Consider the following 23,108-nt stretch of genomic DNA (forward strand, 5'->3'; position numbering starts at 1 on the left):
TACGGTGCCCTTGACGGAGAACTATATTTTATAGTTGATTTATTCACAAAATATTCTGTCAGCGTTAGTGTGTGCGCATGTGTAGTATGAATGTCTAATTGTGTTAGTTTGCTGAGCATAAAAAATATAGATTTGTAATGAAATTGAATATTAATACTGTTAATGAAAATCTTTAGAAAATATTTAATGTTTTAATACTTGTTTATGTACAAATTATACATATAGCTTCCCTTGATAAAGTATATTATAAAAGAAAATAAGTGTTTAAAATGAAACAAAAATACGGAGAAAAGTGCCTGAAAGTTGTAAATCTGTATATATCACATGAACATGATGTCATTTACTGGTGCTGCTCCAAGTTTATGTCCTTATAAATTATATGCAATATCGTTTGGTGATAATCTGGCCTTAAATCAATAGTGTTTTCATGAGTTTGAACAAAACAGATTATCAAGGCTAATTAATATTTTAAGTGATATTAACCAGTACAAACAGTAAACTGATTACACTGCGTACAGGCATCGGTGGAAGCTACACTGCAGGGAAGTCTAACAGATGGGATTATCTTTAGTGAGATTTATACTGTTGCAACACGCATCTACATCAAATTAGAGTGCCCAGAATGAGTTCTTCCCCCACTCTGACCATACACCGGAAAGCAGGTGTCTGCTTAATAATTTGGTCAAAGATCAGTGAGTTAAAGGTTGAGGCCAGGGGCAGAGAGGACCAGGGTCATCCTGGTGGTAGGGTGGTGGTGAGACATGATCTCCTCAAGTCTGGAACAGCCAAACCCCAAGGTCATCCATTAGTGCTCTAGCCCATTGGTACTGGTAGACCCACAATAAATTTACTGTGCACCCTTAACCCTTTTAATACTCACCGCGACCCAGATGAGGAGATCAGCTCCCTTAGGGAGGGGCGCATTACATTATTAGCACTGTGTATCCATCGACAGCTATTATATTCTAACAGTGTATTATGGGTGACTTCATACTGTAAATACTTCAACACAAAAATACCAGGCAATAATGTGCACCAGCGTCATTCCTTTAACAATTTTGTTTAGTTGTACTTTAGTGTATTTCAATCAGTTAGTTTGCCTGAAGTCTCCTTATGAGTTGCATTAATATTACGGTGGGTGAGATTGCATCTTTAATTTAAATTACTGCAAGTTATTTTAATATCTAAAATCACTCCGCTGGCCATCTGTGATCATTTCTAACATGCAGATGATAGTGCCGGTGTCTGGCCAAATTTTCAAAGAACATCTGAGTTATGACTGATCATTATCTGGGCTTTCAAACAATGAACAACTTATCTACCTTTCACGCGATGCGTTTTTCTATTCTTACACAAAAAAGGTGAGGCTGCAAGGAAGAACAAGAATGAAATGTCAACAGTGTCAACCACTCCCTTTAAATAGGAGTCTCCTATGATCCCTTACTACCATGCTCGGTCAAACCTTTCCAGGTGTCAAGACTGGGCGTCAGAAAAAGAAATTAAAGTGACACAGTGTTGACAGGAAGAAAAGACATTCCAGTTTTCACCCCTCTCAGGACAATGAGGGAGCCATCACCTCAACTCAGACACAGGCACTAATGAATCAAGCAACACCTTAACTTCTCCAGTGTAGGAGACTTTTGGCTGGGGGCAACCATATAGTGTCATTGATAATGGGATCCTGTATTGGACTGCTGTTGATTTGATGTCTACAGCAACCTCTTCCATGGCCTGCCATTTTCCCACGGTTTAATTTTGCCCCTTGCTCATAAAGACATCCTGTTGGAAGGTGTTGCACAAGTGTTAGGTCTTTATCTTTCATGGTTATGTCTCTTCTCTCCGAGCATTAAGACCTAGCAGGGTTTTATTTAAGCCAAGACAGCTAAACCAAATTTATTTTACCCACGTGGAATGTTTTAATGTAGGAATGGGGGTAGTGGGAGAACTTCTTTGATTACTCCAAACAGCAGGACTGTAACAGTATGCAAAATCACATATTATATATAAATTATTCAGGACATTGGAGAAAACAAAAGATACAGTTTTTCCAGTACACAGTCATTTAAACTGAGCTGCTGTTCATTCCTGCTAATATTGTTTTAAATTTACTGGAAAGTTTGAATGCCTTTGAAGAGGATTTTTAATTATATCAGAGACTTTTGTGCTCTGGCTTCATCCTAGGTACATACTGTAAGCTGCAATTAATATCTTATTATTGTCCTGCTGCAGTTTTAATATGTGCAAAATGCAGTTTGCCGTCTTACTGCTAAGATAAACGAGGTCTTATCTGAAAAAAGACTTAAATGTCACATATGTTCCTCAAACAATATGTCTAAATATCATTTAGCAATAATGTTGCCTTTACATATATCTTTTTACTTTACCTTAGACCATCTAAAATGATCTTGGGCCCACAGAAGACAACACTGGTTATGGATTACATTCTTTAACGGCTTTTTTTCTTCTTCTTACCTTGTGGATGCAATGACTGGCAGTGACTTTTGGAAATGTTTCCACACAGAGCTTTCCAATAATAAATCGTATGTGTTTTTAATGCAATACCAACCGAGGCCCTCAGGATCACTGCCATTTAATATTGGCTTTCAGTCTTGTCCCTTGTGTGCAGAGATTTCTCTGCATTTTGTGCATTGAGTGTCTTGTACATGGTGCAACTATGCCCACACACCTTTTCACAAAATGGTAAACCTCTTTCTCACGTTTACTTCTGAAAGACCCAGTCTTCTCTTGTATTCTCCTTTTAGATACAAATCTGGTACTGACCTGTTGCCACTTAACCTAATCAGCTATAAGATATTCTACAAGGTGTGTTATTTTAATTTCTATTTACTTTTCTTTTGTCTTTTGATGCCGCTGTACCATTTTCATTTAAATGTGCTGTTGGCATCAAATTTAAGCGTATATTTTTCCAACCAGTAATTTTTTCTGCTTCACCGTTTCACAGCAAACTTTGCCTTTCTTCTTTTTCAGTTAAATATCAGCTTTATGGTTTATAAATCATAGCACTTAACTTTCCTTTAGAAACAGGTATTTTATGATGTTACATAAAGAAATATTTTGTGCACTTCAGGCACAATCTCCCAGGTAGATTTATCATGCCTGAGCAACATTACAGTATGATGGAAGTGCCTTTGATAAACTACTCAAATAAATTAAAAAGAAATCTTAATGAGTTTCTCACTCTGAGTAGATTTTCTGTACGCCCTCCCCCTCTTATATGTCTTTGCTTTTCTGTCGTAAGCTGTCTTCCATTTTCCTCCCCCAGCAGTCGCACACCATACACCCCCAGCTACCCCCCACGTACAAGGTTGGTGGCTGCTTTGTGTGACCTCTGCTCACACTGTTCCATCTCCACATCACGCAGCCAGCCTTTCACAGCGACAATTCAGCAGCAACAATCGCACACTCATCCCTCAAAAAAAAAAAAAGACCTCTTGCTCCCTTTGCCAACCAATTAAGAGCCATCTGGGCTCGCATGCTGCAAGAAAGCTATTACAATATCATAACTGTTTTTATTTGCCAAGTTATGTTTTTGATGTGGAGATTCCACAATATTTAAAAACAAAGTCACTCCTTTGACAATAGCTTTGTCTTCTCGAAAATGAAGAATTGTTAAACAAAGAAAATGCACTTATCAGTATTTTTGTTTCGTGAATTTGCACAGAGCCAGTGGAGGGCACAACACAGTTTAAAAAACATGACAGAGCCAGCAGTGCTTTTGATGCTGCCACGCAAGTGTGTGATTCCTGATGAACTTGAGGTCGGAGATTCCCAGTGGCTGCGTAAGGCAGGGAATGGAGAGCAGCAGGGTTCAAGCCTTGGGTCACTGGAGCTTCAGAAGTGGCCAGCTAGCTTTGTCCCAGGAGAGATGATGGTGACGGATTCAGTGGTGTTTTCTCAAGGTCCACTGAACCCTATAGCAAGGACTCTAACTTAGAGCCTGCAGGAAGAGGGAGCACTCCTCTCATCTCCAGTTCACAGAACTCCAAAAGAGGGCCAGTCTGGATGGGCTCCAGGTTGCCTCGAGATACACAAAATCCAGCCATAACCTCACGGTGGCACTGCCAAACCTCATTTCATTCTTTTCCTAATAATAAGGCAGAGTACACATAAGGCCCCTGACATGCACCGCAATGGTTCATTTCACCAGGGAAGTGTTGAACCACTGTGTTGTCAACTAGGCTTTATAAGGAAAGGGGATATGAATAGAGACTCCACCCTGTCTTTTTTCTTTTTTTCCCTTTCAATCTAACCACGTTAAAAGGCTTATTTACCCCTAATCAAAATGGCAGGCCCACGGGCATGGTATGTCCCAGCTGTGGCCCTGGCGCAGTATTTCTCTTCTCCCCGTACAATGTTTTGGGCAGCACATCCAAGCGCTCTTGCTGTGCTTGTACTTAACTGAGGTCAAAGTTGCCATTATCTGAGTCTTGTTGTCACTAAGGCCTCCACTGATGATAGGACTCAATTTCAAACCTGAAGCTTTTAGCACACCCGAAGAGTTAACCTCTGTGAAGACCAGGCAATCGACCACCTACAAATCTAGCCCAGGGCTGGGACTGCTTAAAGGAGCATGCTTTATGACATTCTGCCACATGTGCGCTGTTTGTCCCAACCTGGCCCTCTGACTTTTGCCTTTTTTTTTTTCCCTTTGGGAGGTGATTATTAAAGTCTGCACGTACATACCTTGTTGCCTCATTCAAACTCAGTAGTGAGAACACTTTGCACACTATGTGTGTGTTTTTGTTTTTGTCTGTAGTATTTTCCGTCATATCACGATAGCTTGCACAACGTTCAGCCATATTGGAAAATTGACACTGACAGAGGTTTTTCTTTTCTTTTTCCACAGATTGAGATAAAAACACAACAGGGGATGAGTGTTTGTGGAGGTTTAGGTTTTATTTCTAAAGCTAAGCCTCGTCATCTCCATTTTAGCAACACTTCCTCATTCATGTCAACCCCATGGTGTTGCTCAGTCAGGAATTATTTTTCAGGATATACTAAATTTTGAAAAGCCATCTCTTCCCCCTGTGCCTCTCCTGTTCACTCATTCTTTTGCGCTCCCTCTCTGTTTTTCTCTGTGTCTTGAAAACACAGACAGACACACTCACACAGAGGCACACACATTGCAACATGCATACAACCAGACATGCACAACCACTCTTAAAACTGGTTCTCCCCCCATAGCAATTTTGTCAGAAGTTGACAATGTCTTGATTTAGTTGTCTGGCTGTTCCGGCCAGTTTTCCCTGCTGCGCTAATGTGAACAGGACATCCCGCTGGGCACCAAAGAATACCACTTCACGGCAGCCGCATAGCTGGCAGCTTTTATTTATGGCGCTACCGAAATGAATGGGTATTAGTGTCCAAACATTTCACCATGCTCCTGCAGCCACACACAAAAGCCACTGATTTCCAGCAAATCTGCACTTATTTTATTCAAGAAAACCAAAGCTAGGGAGAGGGAGACAGACAGATAGAAATGGAGGGAGAGAGAAAACATTTATAATGACTCAAAAGACCTCAAAAGAAGAATGGGAATTGCGTTTGAAAAGGATTTACGAGACAGAAATCGAAAAGAAAAAAAAATGGCCACCCTATTTCGCTGCATTTTTGTCAAGAGTTGAAAATGGAAAATATCTATATCCATAAAATGGCTCAACTTTAAGTGCTTATATTCACAAAAAAAAACTGCACTTCCTCCACAATCACTCACTTTTCAGTTGCTGTGTTTTGCCTGGTATTACAAAGCATTGTGTTTTATAGGACTGCACTAAGAATGAAAAAGTAATTTTATCATTGCTAAAATTGTCAATTTAAAGTGTTTCCACAAATCGCTCCTGCTGCCATTTTTGCAATCCAGGGTGCCTACTGTCTTGTTAACCTGTGAATTTTAAGTGGATGGTTCCCATTAGATACCAGTAGCACTGCTGACTCCTCTTGGCTTTTCTGTAGGGAGCAGGCTGAGGCAGAATGCTCTGTTGGCCTGGTGATGCACTTTGCCTGGTCTCTGTGTCCAGGACCTCATCAGCACAGAGTCTGCCTGTCCTTGTGTCCCTGCCACTCACCTCCCTGCTCTTCATCTGTCATTCCTGCCCTTCTGCAAACACACTGCACTGACATTTTGAAAAACTCTGGCATTCACCCTCAATATGGATTCTTGTTGATTATAGCTTTCTGCCTGTGAAGATTGCACGTATTATTGACTTTGCAATCCCCATGACTATTTGCACAGCTTTTTCTTCCCCTCTGCATCTCAGAGAAGTCCGGCAATAATATTCCCTCCATTTTTCATAACCTCTTTTCATTATCCTTTCTTTTTACTTTATTTTTTTCCAGTTTTTCCATATATTTTACTAATCCCCTCTGGCCATGACCCTTTCTTTATGCCACCAGAGATCAGAGTTTCTGCAAAGCTTCGGTCACTGATGTCATTAAGATTGGGATCTGATACACTAGATGTCCATTGGTTAAATGCCCCTGGCCTGAACTCCCCATTGTCCCTTAATTCCAAGCGGCAGCTTTATTTCACTTGCCACATAATAGCCCATAGGTTAAAGTTCTACTGCTTTTGCTTTGAATTTACATCTTTCACAGGCTCCACTCTCCTGTTCCGAGCTGGCATTTTCTTTTCCTTCTTTCATTTCTAGTGAGCCGCACTGCCTGCAGGCAGCATGGCTGTTTGTACTGTAGCTTTACTGACAATCTCCCACATCCAGGCATCTTTTGGTAGGTCAGAGGAGAACAACTTGACTTAACAGGTCAACGTAAGTGGGCTCCACCCTTCTTCAGAGGGGAAGCCATGGAGCCCTCCATTAGGAGCTGACCTCCACGTTGCACTGGTCTGGCCCCAGCCAGGGTATCACATGGCTCCGCCTGAGACAGGCTGCTCATTAAAGCCTGCTGCCCAGAGTAGGATTAGGCCTTTTCATGGTTTATCCTCTTCTCTGACAACTGACAATAGGCAAGGCTAGCTGCTTCAAATGGATTGCGCATATGAATCATGGAATTATAATTGCTCTTTCATGATGAGAATATTGGGAAAATCTAGCCACATGCACGTTGCAAAGAATTAATTGGGGACTGTTTTCAAGGGCACATAGCTACACTATATGAGCCTAAGAAAATGGGATGGGTAGTAATGAGGCATTTTCAATACAGCACAGCATCTTTTGCTGTGTCTCTGCACGCAGACTGCTGTTTGCACAAACATATCGTCTGTCTGTAACCTTTACCCATCATGATTCTTTTAGTCAAACTTTCACTGCACTTAATACACAATGGAGTGCCCTGTTTACTTGTGTTGTGATGTTTTCAAAGAGCAACCCTATTAACAGTGGTGGCCTGTTCCTCATGACCTAGTGTTAGCTTCCTAGCGGTGTGCAGGTTATGAAGGGCTGCAGTTTGGACACTGAGAAGGAAACTAAGATGACTCTACCTCTTGAGCTGTGTGGGAGGGAAAAGGATGCTGCTAGCAAAGGCACAGAGCTGCTATTTGCAACACAGTTATTCTTCCTATTAACAACACAACTCTGTTTTCATTATTCATATTTCATGCGGTATCATGGCATGAAAGAGAGTTATTTCCTTCATGGTGCACTGCAGGTTATGGCTTGCTCTCAGGTTGGATGGCTCATAACAAGTTGGGTCAGGGATGGTTTTTCTGGATTTATACATCAAAACAGCCAGCAATGATAGAAAAGCAATATTTCCCCTGAGATATAATGCCCGGTCCCCAGGAGTCGTCCAGAACATGTAGGTTAACATCAATCCGAGTGGTGAAAACCTCAATATGAAAAATATAAAGGTAAAAATGTCAGTTTTTAAACATTACCTTTAGTTGTGTAATGGTAAAAACAAATTTCCTAATTAAAAGTGTGAACAACAGCAATGTCATTTACATATGTAGTGGAGCTTTTTCACACTCATGTGTAATAAACACAATGTGATAAGGACCAGGTATATTTAAAAGGTGTTAATGAACTGCTGCTTTAATACTCGCTTTTCTGTTTGATATTATTACCCAATCAATAACCACCTGTCATCTTAAAATAAATAATAAGCAGTGCAATGCATCTTTAAATTTGTGTTACTTTCAAATGAATTGGCATTTGAGTCACTTTTTATTCAATTTTGCTTTTACCTTTGAGGAGATGTAAAAATATATTGTTTACAAATTATGATTTTTTAAAAAGTTGGAATAAATTTGATAATGAGTGTTTTTTCTATTTTTAGAATCTTCTTTTAGATGATTATAGTCTTTTAAATGATCATTTGAGTAGTTATTGAAATTTAATTTAATTTATCTATTTATATAATTTGTTTGGTTTTTTGTTGTCAACAGCTACAAATGTGTACGATATTAATTTTGTTTTGTGAGCAACACAGAAATTCTTTTGGGGAGCTGTCCAAAACAAAAAGAGGGCAGAGAAAGGAAGAACTGAAACTCTGTGAGCAACACAATTAAACTCTGGTAATGAGGTCAGACATCAGATCCAGTGCAAGTGATATCATTACACAGGCTGAACGGATGGGCTGTTACAGCTGCCATGCTCTTGCTGTGGGATTAGACTCACTGTCCTGAGGGCGGCACTTTTACTGGGCTGACCCCTGCCTGCCACTGGGGCACCAGCCACCCCTTGGGTTCCTGGGGGGCCTCAGCCCCCAGACCTGGTGCCAGTAGGACCAACAGTACTGCAGAGAAGTGAACTGTGCTGCCACGTGGGATGACAGGACTTGTACTCTAATAGCAAGCACAGAGACAAGTAGGCACCACCACACAATCCATTCCAAGTTGCCAACTACAAATTACAGAGTTCCTCTATTTCTGTCAGCTCATTTGTAAAAAAAACAGCTAACAATGACAAGGTGATAAAAGGACATTGTATCAGTGGTCAGGGTGCTGCATTGGAACCTGTTGATAGTTAAGATATGGCCCACAAATAAGGCACGACTGAGTGTAGTGTGCCTGGGAAAAAGAAATCCATTCTGGTGAATTTAAATCATGGTTCATAGTTGCAAACAAGATTGAAATAATGAAACATACAGATTGGTAGCAGTCTAATTTTCTTTCTCCATTGTCTAAGGCCTCGTTTGCAAAGTCCCTAGCAGGAGTCGGCTTAATTTGTCTTTTCATATTTGGTCTGCTTGTGTTTTTTGTGCTGTTCTCTTTTTGTCTCACATGATTACTTTGAGGATATCGTTATGACATTCACCAGCAACAATAATTCTTCTGTTCTAATTCATATCAATTAGTAGGGAATGGTAATTCAAACTGACGGCACAGTATATCTTGAAAGGCATGCGAGGATGTTGTGGCGGCAGCATCACTGTGCAGCCAAAAGCCACCCTCCTTTCCCCTTTTTTCCCCTTTCTGTCTTTCAGTCCACAACAAGGGGCTCCAAGCAAAGAGGACAATACGAGTCGGAGCCAGTACTTTGATAATTAGTTATTGATTGAGAACAATGGCACGGCGTACACTGCCGTATTAGCTAGACGCCAGTAGGTCGCGACACCAAGAGCAGCCATCAAGAAGCGAGGGCCAAAACATGCCTGACTTCCCTAATAAGATATTCCCTCATGTTTTTCTCTTTCATTTCCTTCCTCTTTTTCCTTCCTCAGGCATGTTAGTGTTCAGGCTACATGGGGTCAAAAGTATTAATGCTTGTGCACAAACGAGCGCCTGATGAAGGAGAATTTAATTAGAGAATACCCACTCAAGCTTTTCATACCACATTGCTCTGTGTGTGTGTTTTTTTGTTTACTTATTATTTATTTGTGTGGGGGAATATTTTATTGAATGGAAGGAACAAATATTTTAAAATATCGTGAGTTCTTTTGGCTCTAACATGGTTTTCTTTACTTACAAAAATAGTGGTTGCCAAATGAAACATGCCTACCAACGTTGTGAAGCAGTGTTACATATCAAAGACCACCTATTCGTGAAGCATATGTTTGCGTGAATTACACCTCTTGGCAGTTTTCTATAGGCCCGATCTATGCCAGGGGATAAATCTGAAAAGATGAAATAATAATATTAAACAGCATCTGATATTATTTTATGCATGTGATTGACCCGAGCTCTCTGTATCACACTCTGTTTAACAATGCTGTAGTGTAGAGTGACAACAGATGCGCTTCACCACACATATTGACGGCAGTATTGTTACAGTGGGCGACACATATAAGAGATTGTGTCTTTTCGTGAAAGTTTGGCGTTTAACCAAACTGCGCTAACAAGTAAAAACGAATGTCCTCAAATAACTGGTGGGTCGCCATGCTAAAGAGGGATGTGTCAGGCTTGGCGTCAGAGTGAAAGAAGCTCCCCAACTCACTTCACCTGATCTGTGGCCTGTAAAGATGCACCTGGCATTAAACAGACAGGGCAGCGGCGTCAACTGAACAATGGAGGACTGTCAGGACCGACAGCGGGGCACGGCTCTACCATCACTGCTCTGACAGGGAGGGCCTCAGAGGGTAAACTGCTTTGCTGGAACTAATTAAACAGATGAAGTTATGACATGAATATGCAGATGTTGTTTACATATTACCATATGGTATTATTTCAGGTAATAATGCACAGGAGAGACTTCCCACTCATTAATGTGAAGGGATGGAGTGAAAACACTGTCTATCAAGAGACACTCGGAGCGTGTTTGAGAAATGTGATCAGACTGACACTCGGATGTTGAAATCTATTTCAAGCCACTCAATTAACATTCATGTTGATAGCTATTAGAGTTTGATTAAAATTGTTAACGTACTTGATATCAGACAGGCGATTACTCGTTGAAAGTGGAAATGATCAGTTTCATTCAAATTCATATGAATGCTGTTCTCGTTTAAAATGCAAAATAAATATCACAACACCGCCAGTGTTTTTTTTTTTTAATCTACATCCGCTAACGACACAATATCATATTGGCGCTTGATTTCAGTCCAGTCACTCATGCAGTTAAATTATTCTTCAGAGCTGCAGTGTGTAGATTCAGACACTCAGATGTCAGTTTCCGCACACTTGCCGTAAACCGCGTTTAATTCTCAATGCACATGCAGTTAACTCAACTTCTCCACGCTTTTTTTGTTTTGTTAAAAGTAGTAGAACTGTCTTGAGTTTTTCCCAGTTCTGTGTGCAGCCTTACCATTCCCCTGGAGCGGGTGCTGAGAGGTTAAGAGGGAAAGGGCCAATGGAGTCGCGTTTAGTAAGAAGTGTGGGATCACGGGGGCCAGCTGGTGGGGTGATGGGGAACGTAATTGTGCCCGCTGTGTGGCTAGGGTGGGGGGTGAAAGGATGGGGTGAGAAACCCTGGAAAAAAAGGGAGGGGAGGGGACACCTCAATTACCTGTGCTCCCTCTGACCCCTCTCTCCCTCTGTCTCTCTGCGGACAGACCCACTGTCTGAGAGGCGGTGCGCATTTCCACAGGCAGATGCACATCCCCCTCCTTTGTTCAACATAGCAATTGCTCCTTTTTGTGAAATGCAGAAACTTAATTGCAACATTTTTTTCCCTCTAATGCATTTCTCCCGTTTTATGTCACTGTCAAAAAAAATCCCTTTTAAAAGAAAATCAAAGCTTTTTTTTCCTGTTGTGTGTGTTTATGTTTGATCACAGAACTTGGCCAGGAGATATCAGATTAAAGATGTACAACAAAATAAAGCGCAATTTTCCCTGAACTGAGCAGTTCTCGCAAACATATTCAGCAGGTTACATGCAGCTGTCATAGTTTATTTTGGAGCTCCTGCATTGTCTAATACAGTAAGTGACAGAGACCGGTGTAAAATCAATACTTCACAGGAGTGTGATGTCTTAATAAACTCTCTGTGTTGTTCAGACAGGAAAGCTAGACATGTACGAGAAGGACTACAGCGCAGGCCATTGTGGAGCTGTCAAGTCTAACCCTCAAAAGCAGATGAAGCTGTCAGATTATTAATATATTTATACTGACAGGCCCCAAGTCCACCCCTAAAACCCTCCCCTCTTTCAGTGTCTCTCAAAAAATATGCTCAGCTTCAAAGACACAGGCCACAGGGTTGGATGCAAGGTCAAAGGCCAAATACATTTTGAAAGCAAATTCTCTTCCTTTTGCAACCTGTTTTTATTGCTGTCGCTCCCCTTCTCTGTAGCGACCATTCAGCTGAAACTTAGGCTGAATTGGCAGCAGCTTTCAAAGCGCTTGGCAGCCTGGTGATCCTCAGGAGCTCTCAGCTGACATCTCTCTGGGCTAGTCTATGCTCTGGGGTCAGTGTGAGCCCTGACTCCCAGGACCCACTCACTCAGGCGCTACCATGAGTCAGTCCCGCAGACTGAAATTAAAATGTGAAAAGCTGTGCGACTGAAGGCATTCCTCACCCCCCATGGCATTTTCCTTTCTCTGTGACAGCTCCTCTGAGACTGCTTTTTCTTTCATGTTTCTTTTTTCCCTTTAGATTATTTAACAACATGCGAACAGAGCTGTCAACGAAAGACATGCTTGATCGACAGAGCAAGGGAGCGTCTTAGTCAACATGGGGTTAAATTCGATTTTCTGCATGTTCAGTACGCCAGACTCAAGCCAGTTATTGCTTTGGCTTGATGTTTTTTGATGGATCAATTATCCGTTATAACATGTTGCGATGCCAAACACAACGGCAACTATGACACCTGTCACAATCTTCTATTAGAGTAAGGAAATTGAAATAATTTAATGACAGCTAATTTAGTCTTTGTTTTGAATCTCATTATGGCCGCAGTAATTGTGTTCAAAAAAAATAATGAATGTGAAATATCGCCACATGCTGAAAGCACCTAGACTGCAGCTATTAATTTGATATCTCTCAGTGAAAACTGAAGTGAATAAATTGTGCTTTATCTGATTGAGACAAACATAAGCTTGAGAAGAATAGGAGATCCTGGAGATTTTTATTTCTTCTTTAATATTAGATTCAAATATAGGAAGAAAGCAAGAAAAACATTTTAAATGATTCCTAAATAGAGTATAATTATTTGTAATTTGTATATATATTTATACATATATATGTGTGTCTGTGCATGAACAAAAAACACCTAAAAACTACTATTGTATGCCAAAAATATTTTCCTTTGCAGTCTGAATTCTTGAAATCCTAATGATAATTTACAACATTTTATATTTTAGCTGCGCGCTGCCAAATAAATCCAAGACACTGCTTCACTTTGGGACAAAGCACCAAACAGCAGAGTAGAATTGACGAATGCTTTTCAATACCACGTGTGTGAGAAAGCTGTGTGGGAGCGTCTTATCGGTACATGTGTGCATATACTTGAATTTGCAAGTAAAGAGCCTTATTGGGATTACCCACGGTACATTCTATTTGGTATCATAAAGAGAAAGAGGGAGTAGATGTGTGTCTCCTTTTTTTCAGGGATTCGGTAAGCTCTCTGTCAATGGTTTGGAGTTGAATTGCCTTGGATAGCTCCCCTCATTCCATGGAATGATCTCAGACCTAATTTACAGGGCAGCTCAGGATCCAAAGTATACAAGGCTCTCTTCTGCATAGAATGTGTGAAATAGATAGAGCAGCCATCCCTCAGATGTGCTGAAGTAATCTTCAGCCAGAGCTAGTCCAGCAGGCCTCACCCCTAAAGGGATTGATGCAGTGTCAAAACCTTTGGCTCTGGGGTCATCCTCTCTTCTTGCCTCCTCCATCTGACAAAAGCTGAATTTCTATCCCTCACTATTCGTTTCTCTTTTTTCTCCTATTGAATTCATCAGCAAGGGAAGCATGAGATGTGAGATGTGAATGAAACATTTTCATTAGAAGGGAGGAGAATCCTCGGTCAGAGACAAGGCCGGAGCTGATCTAAGCCAATGACATCCCTACCAATTCTTTTTTTTTTTTTTTGTCCTTCTTACTTTCCCTAGCTGTCACTCTCTGCGGTATGTGGCAAGCTGATTGAAATCAGCACTGTGTCAGGGCCGTCATATCGCAGAAAGACATAAAACATGCAGAAACATCAATAAGCAACAGGCCGCTGACAGCTCTCAGGCACCGGTGCCGGCGAGGAGAGATGAGGGGAAGGTTAAGACTCTGGGGGGATGCTGCGCAGTTGAAGTGTCTTCTTCAGGCTTCAGTGAAATCCAGGAAAGACAAGATAAAGTCTATCAGGTTATCGCCTAGTTCAAGTTGCTTCTCGGACAGCAAGGCCACTGGGACACTGGATGTCAGAAGATCTGTGTGTGTGCGTGTGTGCGTCTTCTTTGTGCGTACTGTAAGCATGTGTTTCTGTGGGTCCGTGTATGTGCTCAGGCAGGTGTACAGAGCTGGAGGAAAGACGCTGCACTTGTTAGTAGCTTGACTTGAATTTCCACGATCAAAGCTGAGAGAAAGCAATTTTCCACTGCAAGGAAAAGCATTGTGCCATAAATTCAGTGTGAATTATGTGATGTGTTCAAGCTGTCAAATGACTACTTTGAATTATGTTTCCTGCATTTATTACATCTGAAAAATACTTTCCTTTTTAATTTATCAAATAAGAATAAACAAGAAGAAAAAAAATAGGTTGGATAATGTGCTAGTTATAAGCACTAGTGATGGGCAAGAGTTACTTTGGGATTTTCATTGTGTATTTAATTGACTAATGCAAGGTAAAGGTGATAGTATTTTAGATTGCAGCCTGACACTGTCTCTTACCACTTCTAATTAGGCAAGTTTTTTAGCCCAGCAAAACTGCTGAATCTCATTTCTCTCCCCCGTTATTGGCCATCATGCTGCCCTAACCCTACATGGCCAGAATTATTATATGGGACCAATAATCACCCTATCAGGATTCTGACTTTGAAGGGGTAAATTTGCCGGTAATTACTATGACACCCAACCTATGGAGGGAGCAGAGTTTTGGATGAAGTTGAAGTTTCCCCCAAAGTTGAAGCTTTTTATTTTCCCATTGATGGGTTAATGTTGTGGACAGGCGCCCATCTGCATATCAAATGTGACTCCTATTATTTTATGTTCCTCTCTGCTAACAGCGCCTCCCAGCACTCCTCCATGTTCTCCTCCATCTGCCTCCTGTCCATTGATCAGCCTTCCAGGGCATCAGTCTGCTTAACATCTGCTACAAGTTCCAGCAGCTCAGGTAACTATCTAGCTGCTCTCCACCGCCTATTGATCTTCACGTCCACCTGCAGGAACATCTGTTTCGGCATGTCGCTTGTCAACACAAGCGGCTACTTTGTTTCACTTCACATCTTGTCCACTTTCACTCACTCTCACGAAGCAGTACTACTCCTAAATGCTTGCTAAATTGCTGTTTACATTGTTGTAATAATAAAAGCAACTGAGACACTCTTCGTAGCTTGGCAGTTAAACAAGTGTCTATATTTAATTCCAAATTAGTTTGCAATTTTATTTTGCTTTAATGACAAATTTACACTAAAGCATTCTTGATTTTTCCTCTATTTTGAAACCTTCTTTTGGAAGAGCTAATAATTTTGGCAGATGTTTTAATCAAACAGACATTCAGAAATAAAACTAAAAAAAAACACCATATTTTATTTTAATTACATCCTAATTCTTTACACTCAAGAAAATTATCTATAAAATGTTTTAGGAATTGTACTTTCAAAATGTGCCAGTGTTCGCAACTTTAAAAAAAACAAACAAGAGGAAAACACGTTTCTTTTGTTGCTGTTGTTTTCAATACGATGCTGGACGCGAGACACAAGACAAAGTCAAGGGCTGAGAAGAGCTTGGATCTTTGAATTTGTCCCCTTCACAGGCTTCTAGTGCTCGGAGGAACCACCGTGGCACAGTTTAATTTGCTCTTTTGTAATGATGGGGCGTAGGTTAGTTCATTTCAATTTTTGATTTCGAAGGCTATCAAATACAGCTCAGATGAGAAATCAATTTTCCCAGCTGCCTTGGCTTTGTGGTAAATAGAACCGCCGCTATTGGTGAACACCCAGTCACATGACTGAGTCAGGGATTAGTTCAGTAGGCCTGTGTTGCCACCACCTCAATTACGGGCTGCCTTTTGTCATTTACCTCTATAACATCTCATTCTCAGGCACAACTCATATTTAATTCATGAAAGCCTCCACAAGAGCAGTTGTACTCGGGTAGTTTGTTGCAGAAAATTTGACCACAACTTTGCATGATAGCAGGAGTGATTGTAACGTGGGATAAACAATGACAGTAAACAGTAAAAGCCTCATTCAGGCCTACAAAAAAAAAACTTACTATCAAAAGTATAGATTTAAAAAATACATGCAACTTCATCAAACAGCATTATGAGTGTGCTTTAAAAAACGATTTATTGTGAGAAAAGGCAATGATAATTTTAACTGGAAAGATAGCGACCTATTTCATATCATAGACAATGACAATAATCAGTGCCATTATTAGTCATGTCATGTTAGCAACTGTATGAAAAGTGACTCTGGGCGGTTCCACTGACAGTAAGTACTTGCCTGAATAAATCCTGTTCAGTTTTGCTTGAGTGTGGACTGTCTGTAATCCTGATTGATCTACAATAAATACAAGTCTCATACACACACACACACACACACACATATATATATATATATATATATATATATATATATATATATATATATATATATATATATATATATATATATATATATATATATACATATATAGTCTGTCTGTTACATATGTTAAGTCAAGGCCTGTTTGTTCAAGGCTCTCAATTCACAGTTTAAACCGATTTACATTCTGACTAAAAATAAATGTCAGGAATTATTATTTTTTTATACATCTGGCTAATTATTGAAAGCCTCAAAGCTTTTCCGACTCTGTGTGAGTATATTTTACATCTTTATGAAGCGTCAGTTTGGAAATTGAACCCAATCCAGCATTTTCTTTTTCTCAAATGAGCCCTCTTTTCATTTTTGCGCAACACAAATTGACAATTTGTTCAGTAATCAAAGAATCTCCTTTTCATATGGAGCGATTCATGAACACAAAGTAGAGAGGAGGCAATTTCTGGACATATCATGAGATTATATCCATTTGACAGTTATTCTATGTAGTTTCCATGACAACTGTTTGGGTGAGGCCCCCAATAAAACCAACCTCAGCTGTCATCTCTTCACCTAAAAGCTTTGTAATTGCTCTCATTTGCATACTACAATTAAGTGTGTTAGCTCACAGCAAGAACAATCAACCTCCACTAAGGACTGGGGATAGTATAATTATTATATCAGTGGATTTGTATAAAACATTACTGACGAGCCTTTGTTTGACGTCTACATCGTACTGTCAGGCTAGTTTCACCGCTTATTTTCATAAATATACATATTCCACAGATGGTGATGGCTAATGCATACAACTTTAAATGTAATCACTAGTGTCTGTATTTCCTTTTGATCAGATATAACCAATCAAATGGTATTGTATATCTGAGTATAGTGATGATAACAATTATTCCGATGCAACCATATGAGTTATGTATCAGAATTGTGTTGTAGCTTCCTGCGTGTCGGGCAATACAATACAAAGATATTTTTATCCAGTTTTGATGGGAGGCTTTTTGACTCAGTGCTACACTTGACTCGGTAGAAACAGAATGATTTGCAGTTGCGGGACACAGTTTGAACTGCTGATTGAATGGAAAGGTTATGTGCAGTGGGCTCTGAGCATTGTTTCTCTTTCTCTCAGATGCGCAGAGACTGTAATGAAGAGCTCTTGAACTCACAGTCAGAGAAGCTGTGACAGGAGTTCAGGAGGATGCCACTTTGCTTTTGCTGGACATATTACACACATACACACCTGTACGCACACACATGCTCATCCGCGCGTGCACCCAGGGCAAACAGCTAACACGGAATTAAAAATGAAGCCATCACTCATTTATTTTTATTTTCATGTTTTAAGCATTAACATGAACAATGTCTGGTCTCTCTGTTTATATTGGGAAAATAAAAATCCACCATTAGTATGTCTTTACCTTCTTTTACGCTTTTTATTTATTTTAGAAATTAGAAACTTTATCTGTTTTACAACTCTTTGTAAAACTCAAGTTCGTGAGATGTAAACGCTGCCGTATTTCCAGCCTTCAGAGTTTTATTATCGCGTCTGTGATGCTGCAGCACATCTTTCGGGCAGGTACATTTTATTTTTTGCCTTCAGGCCCTGAATTGAAATGGAAGACCAAATGGCACAAATGGCAAGTGCACCATTCCTAGCTCTCTGCAGCCTCCCAACACAAACTGGTCAAGCAGAAATGAGACCTGCATCAATTTTAATTTGTATTTATCCTGCTGATGACCCGCTCCTTTCAGTCTGCCGTCAGAGGCACAAATTACACCCATCATAACTCTGATTTTTACCGGCCCACGGTGTGCTATCAGAAAATTAACATGGTTATATACCACTGGCGGGTTCAAGGTGTCACAACACAATTATACAATCATCCAACCTGACGAGCTCTGACTGGTCGCCGGTGTATGACAACTAAGCTGGAGGGCTACACTGTCTGTCACATCCAGGCGTGCAAGATAAGTTCACTGAAGAGTAGACTGTGCCTCAGTGTTTGCGCTTCTCTATCTAAATCAGTTAAATATCTCAAGGCTGCTGCAGCACAATTTCTTTCTCTTCTTTTTTTTTGGAGGGAGGGAGAGACTCACATCTGAACTGATCTTTGACTTGGCAGGCTTTTATTTGGCCTGGCAAGTTGAGCCTGTGGAATTTGTTGAAACATAAATGAAAGTGAAATGAAGTGGGATGCCTGTGTATTCTTAAAGAATGCAAATTATCAATGAGGCAAATTTCATGAAAAGCCTTGCAACAGTGCAGTCCTATGCAAGCAGCTCACTCTGACTTTCAATCAACCCTAATCCTTGTCTCTCATAAAACTTGGACCAAAAAAATGAGGGGAAGCTCCCCTGCCTGGATCCCCAGTGTGCTCCGTGTCAAGCCATTAGGCTGTGTGAAATGAGGTGCCACTCATGAGTTATAATGCTGCATATCTATAGATGCAATGGTTGAAATATAGCCCTTCAATGCTCAGCTCTCTGTAGGACTTGGGGGAATAATTCTGCTCTGATAGTGGTCGATCCAGCAATATCCCAATTCAAAGTCACAAAGATACGAAGAGGGATGTTGGATGAATTCAAAATAATCCACTTCAGAATAGCTGGGAGATTAATGTGTGTGTTTCTCATGTGCGTGTCTGCGTGAGAGCAATGAGTGATGAATAAAATATATATTAAAAAAGGGCAGCAAAAAAAATTACTTTCATATAGTGTACAATGATGTTACTAATAAGATTATCAGCCTTGGCGGTGGAATGAAATGACATGCACAGGAATAATGAAAGTGACATCAATGTTTTCTCTCCCGTAAGAAAAGAAATGCCCAAACTATTCCTTAAGATCCAACAGAAGTGGATGTGTACTTTCAGAAAATCTATTTGTAGTCTAACGTCCATTGTTCATTGTGTCCATTGTGGAAACATCAATAGAAGACACACATTTCTACAACCAGCTGTTAAAGATCTGCTCCATGAAAGTTAGTGACTACTGCTATACTTAGAGGCACACAGCAGCACGTAACAAAAGCAAGCTAGCACCAGTCTGCTCTTCAGAAATATTTACCCAGAGGTACTGTAGATGTAACAATGATAAGGAAATAAAGCTAATAAGTGTCACTTTGATGTGACAACAAATTATACATGGCTCTATCAGATCTCATTTCCATTCCACAACACAGAAACAGAGAATACCCTGAAGCATGGCTGTTAATGGGAGGCTGTATCAGCCATCATGGAAAGCTTGCCTCATTACTCACTCCAGCACAACTGTGCCCAGGGTGGTCGATTTCCCCAACGGACACCGGTTCACAGACCAGAGAGGCACTGTGAGGCGTACGACTTGTTTTTCAATGCACAGGGCACAGATGCCGTCATGCTGCAAGTGTGTGAAATTGTAGTATCAGGGAAATTCATTTAAGCTAATCGTAAAACAGAGAATCAAAAAGAAAAGGAATTCAGAATGCGACTTAAAGCTTTAAGTTGTATCTCAAGACTCGTAATTATTTTTGATCAACTTCTAATTGATTCTCTTCAAGGCTTTGGAAAATTACTCTGTGTCGCCATAACCAGCAACCGCTCGTCTTCATTTTCATTATGCGTCTGATTCTGTACGACCTGATTGTTATTCAGAGAGAATTTTCCATTTGGGAGGGCGCCAAATACTCACATAACCTTCTATCCCTTCCAACCTATGCAATGAATATTTTAAAACCTTAATGTATATTGGCAGTCTTAGTCTTTCCTTTGTCCATACATGATATCTTAAGGGCCCTTTTCCTGCTAAGGGAACACTGGCACTCCATTATTTTTTTCCCTCTTCACAGTCGCTACTGCTCACTGGTTTTACTCTCTCTACCCCCGTTTCTATCCTTCCTGACAAAGTCAATAGGGGGCATCCCTCATCTGTCAAAAACAAACATCAGAATATGTCTCCTGCTTTCCCCCCCCTTTTCTCATTTCCTCTTTTTGTGTAGTGTGGCTGCCTGTTAGACTTACTGTGGATTCTCAGTTTGTCAGTCTTTGCAGATTATAATGTCATTAGTGAGGCTGCTTGGTGACTCTAATCAACATATGCACGTAAGAGCAGTCAAAACATATAAGGGAGAAAGTCCTGGAGAAGTAGCTGACCCTCTGGTGACTCTCTCACCCAGAGGGGTGGCAGCAGCACTTGCTGTGTGTGTTTCAATGCAATCTGTGGAGCAGATGGCTGGAGTCCTGGGCAGAGAGCAGCAGGTCTCAGTCTGCATGTCACCAGGATGACGGGAGCTGGCTCCCTCTGAGCTTTAGTTAATACCTTCCTGTATGACAGACTTGTTAAAGGTTTGGGTGAAACTCAACTGACTCTTTACAAAAGAACAATACTCTCTCTCTTTGTGTCGCTCTCTCTCGCTCTCTCTCTCTGTGTCACTGTGTTTTGCGCTCTCTCCCCGTGTTGCCTGTTCTGGGTGGTAGTAAATATTTACTGGTAAGTACTGCCCTCAGCCTCTCTCCCTCTCTTTGGCAGTGGGAGTGTATTATATTTAGTATATAGTTTATTAATCTTGCTGTGTATTTAGAAAACATTTCTTTTTTAGATAAATCATTAAATAACTTATAGACGCAGACATTTTTATCACATTACGAATAAATATTTATATAAAACATATCTCCCTATATATACATCGGATTATATATACCATTTGATTATTTCCCACAGACTTACTGTGAGATGTTTCTGCAGAGGCTTTTCGTGCTGAAATCATTAAAGCAAAATAGGCAGTGGGGTAAATAAACATTTGCTTATTTTTGTTCATTTCATTACTCTCTCTCTCTCTCTCTCGGGCACTTAGACTTTAATCTTGGCTGCTGGCAGGTAGAGCAGGCTAGGCCATGGCTTTTGAGGTGCAAGTGTTGTTGCCTCTCCTCCTCTCTTTCCTTCTCTCCCTCCTCATATTATATAAAGAGTGGCAGCAGGCAGAGTGACAGACTGCCCCAAGAGATGACACCTGTCACTGAGGGGAGTGCTGCTAATCTACAAGCCTCATTTTGTTTGAACTCTTTGTCACCTTGCCGTCAAATCCTCATCTTCTCAGTCACTGCCAGCTTCCCTCCCCTCTGTTTTTCTACTTGCTCTGCTTTGCCCAGTTTCTCCACAATATATAGTGCCTTCGCCATCACACAATACAAATCAATCTTCTCTGGTGAACCATCTCCCCGCTAACGTTTATTTACTAAATGAGTGTTATATATGTTTGCATTTCCGTATGTCATTTCTGCGTGTCGTTATTTCTATGTAAAGACAAAGCGAGTACTTTTCGAGAAAGTTGAACTTAGTGGGGGTTTCTTTACGGAGTGTTTAAAATTGCTTACATCCCGCCAGTGTATGAGAAGATGAGGCGTCCTTGTTCAAATGTTTTTATTTCCTGAACAAAGCCTCATTCATTGATATTGAGATTTGTCTAAGTTAAAGTGATCTGAATAGAAATGCAGTCTGGAGTGGCTCAGTCTCTGTGGAGCAGCACACTCCACCCCCTAGCCAAATATCTATATTGTCCACTTCTACAGACTGTGCTTTGTAATTATAATATAATTCATTATGTCTATGCAGCATGTGTCACAAAGGAGGAGTCCTCCCCAAAATCGTCCTGCGCTGTTCAAGCTGACCGAACACATTCTTGTTCCCATTTTAAAGCCTGCAGCATGGAAATATCCGTTCACACCCCCCTAAACAATAGACTTTCCTTTTTTTTTTTTTTTGTCTTAATTGAGATATCACCAGGAAATCTGACAGTTAACACCAGCCCCTGTCGCAGAGTGGGAAAAATCTATATATTGACAGAGGATGGTAAATAAAGGACCCAATAAAGATAAATAAGTGACAAAGAATGTACTAATCCGTATCATATTTAATGAAATAATAATAAAAAATAGTTAATAATAACAAGGCAGAAATTGTGGTAAACATTTATGTTAATGTTGAGTTTTTGCCCTTAATATAATTTATGATGGCACAAAGAAAAGAAAAACACACACACAGACACACACACATACACAATGTAATCCAAGTTTCAGCAGATGCATCAGCCAACTTCTTTAAATGCTTCCATTAAGTGGAATTATCTTTTCCAGACACATTTTGTATGAATGCATCCAAAAATCCCTATTTCATTTGGATTGCATGGGTTTTAATTTAATCCTTTTCCTTATTAAAAAAATAAGATGCAGCATCTTGAACAATAGTAAGGCCTGTCTGCATCGAACACAATGGCTAAGGTTAAATTGAGGGTTGTGTATACCCTTTGCTGTATTAGAACCATTCATATTCAAATAAAAGCAGACTGAAGTCACTGATTCATACAGCATCGCAATGTGAAATCTCACAGTTGCACTCATAAACCAAAAATGCAATGCAGTTACAATTTCTGATGTTAAAAAACACATTGATAGCACATGTTTAATTTTTGCAACTGCTTAACTGTTTAAGCATGAACTGCAGCTTGTTTCTTTTTTTGTTTGTATATTTCTTAATCTACTAAAGTATATAATACTACACAGCTATCATAAATTAATTTTTTGCTTACAAAACTGTCATTTTTCTAT

The 23,108-nt window shown here is 40.2% G+C and overlaps 1 long non-coding RNA gene across 1 annotated transcript in view; it reads left to right on the top strand.

The window, feature by feature from the left end:
• The window catches only part of LOC147324642 (uncharacterized), a 98,329-nt gene that overhangs the window by 50,864 nt on the left and 24,357 nt on the right, over nucleotides 1–23,108 (top strand). The window contains exon 4 of the long non-coding RNA XR_015130543.1: nucleotides 15,004–15,110. This is a non-coding gene — a long non-coding RNA (uncharacterized LOC147324642). The remainder of the gene's footprint in view (nucleotides 1–15,003; nucleotides 15,111–23,108) is intronic.

Source organism: Aulonocara sp. 'chitande type north' Nkhata Bay, linkage group LG7, assembly GCF_057382095.1.
Source record: "Aulonocara sp. 'chitande type north' Nkhata Bay isolate Kocher_YH1m ecotype deep benthic linkage group LG7, A_spYH_male_GT1.1, whole genome shotgun sequence".
Taxonomy (NCBI): domain Eukaryota; kingdom Metazoa; phylum Chordata; class Actinopteri; order Cichliformes; family Cichlidae; genus Aulonocara; species Aulonocara sp. 'chitande type north' Nkhata Bay.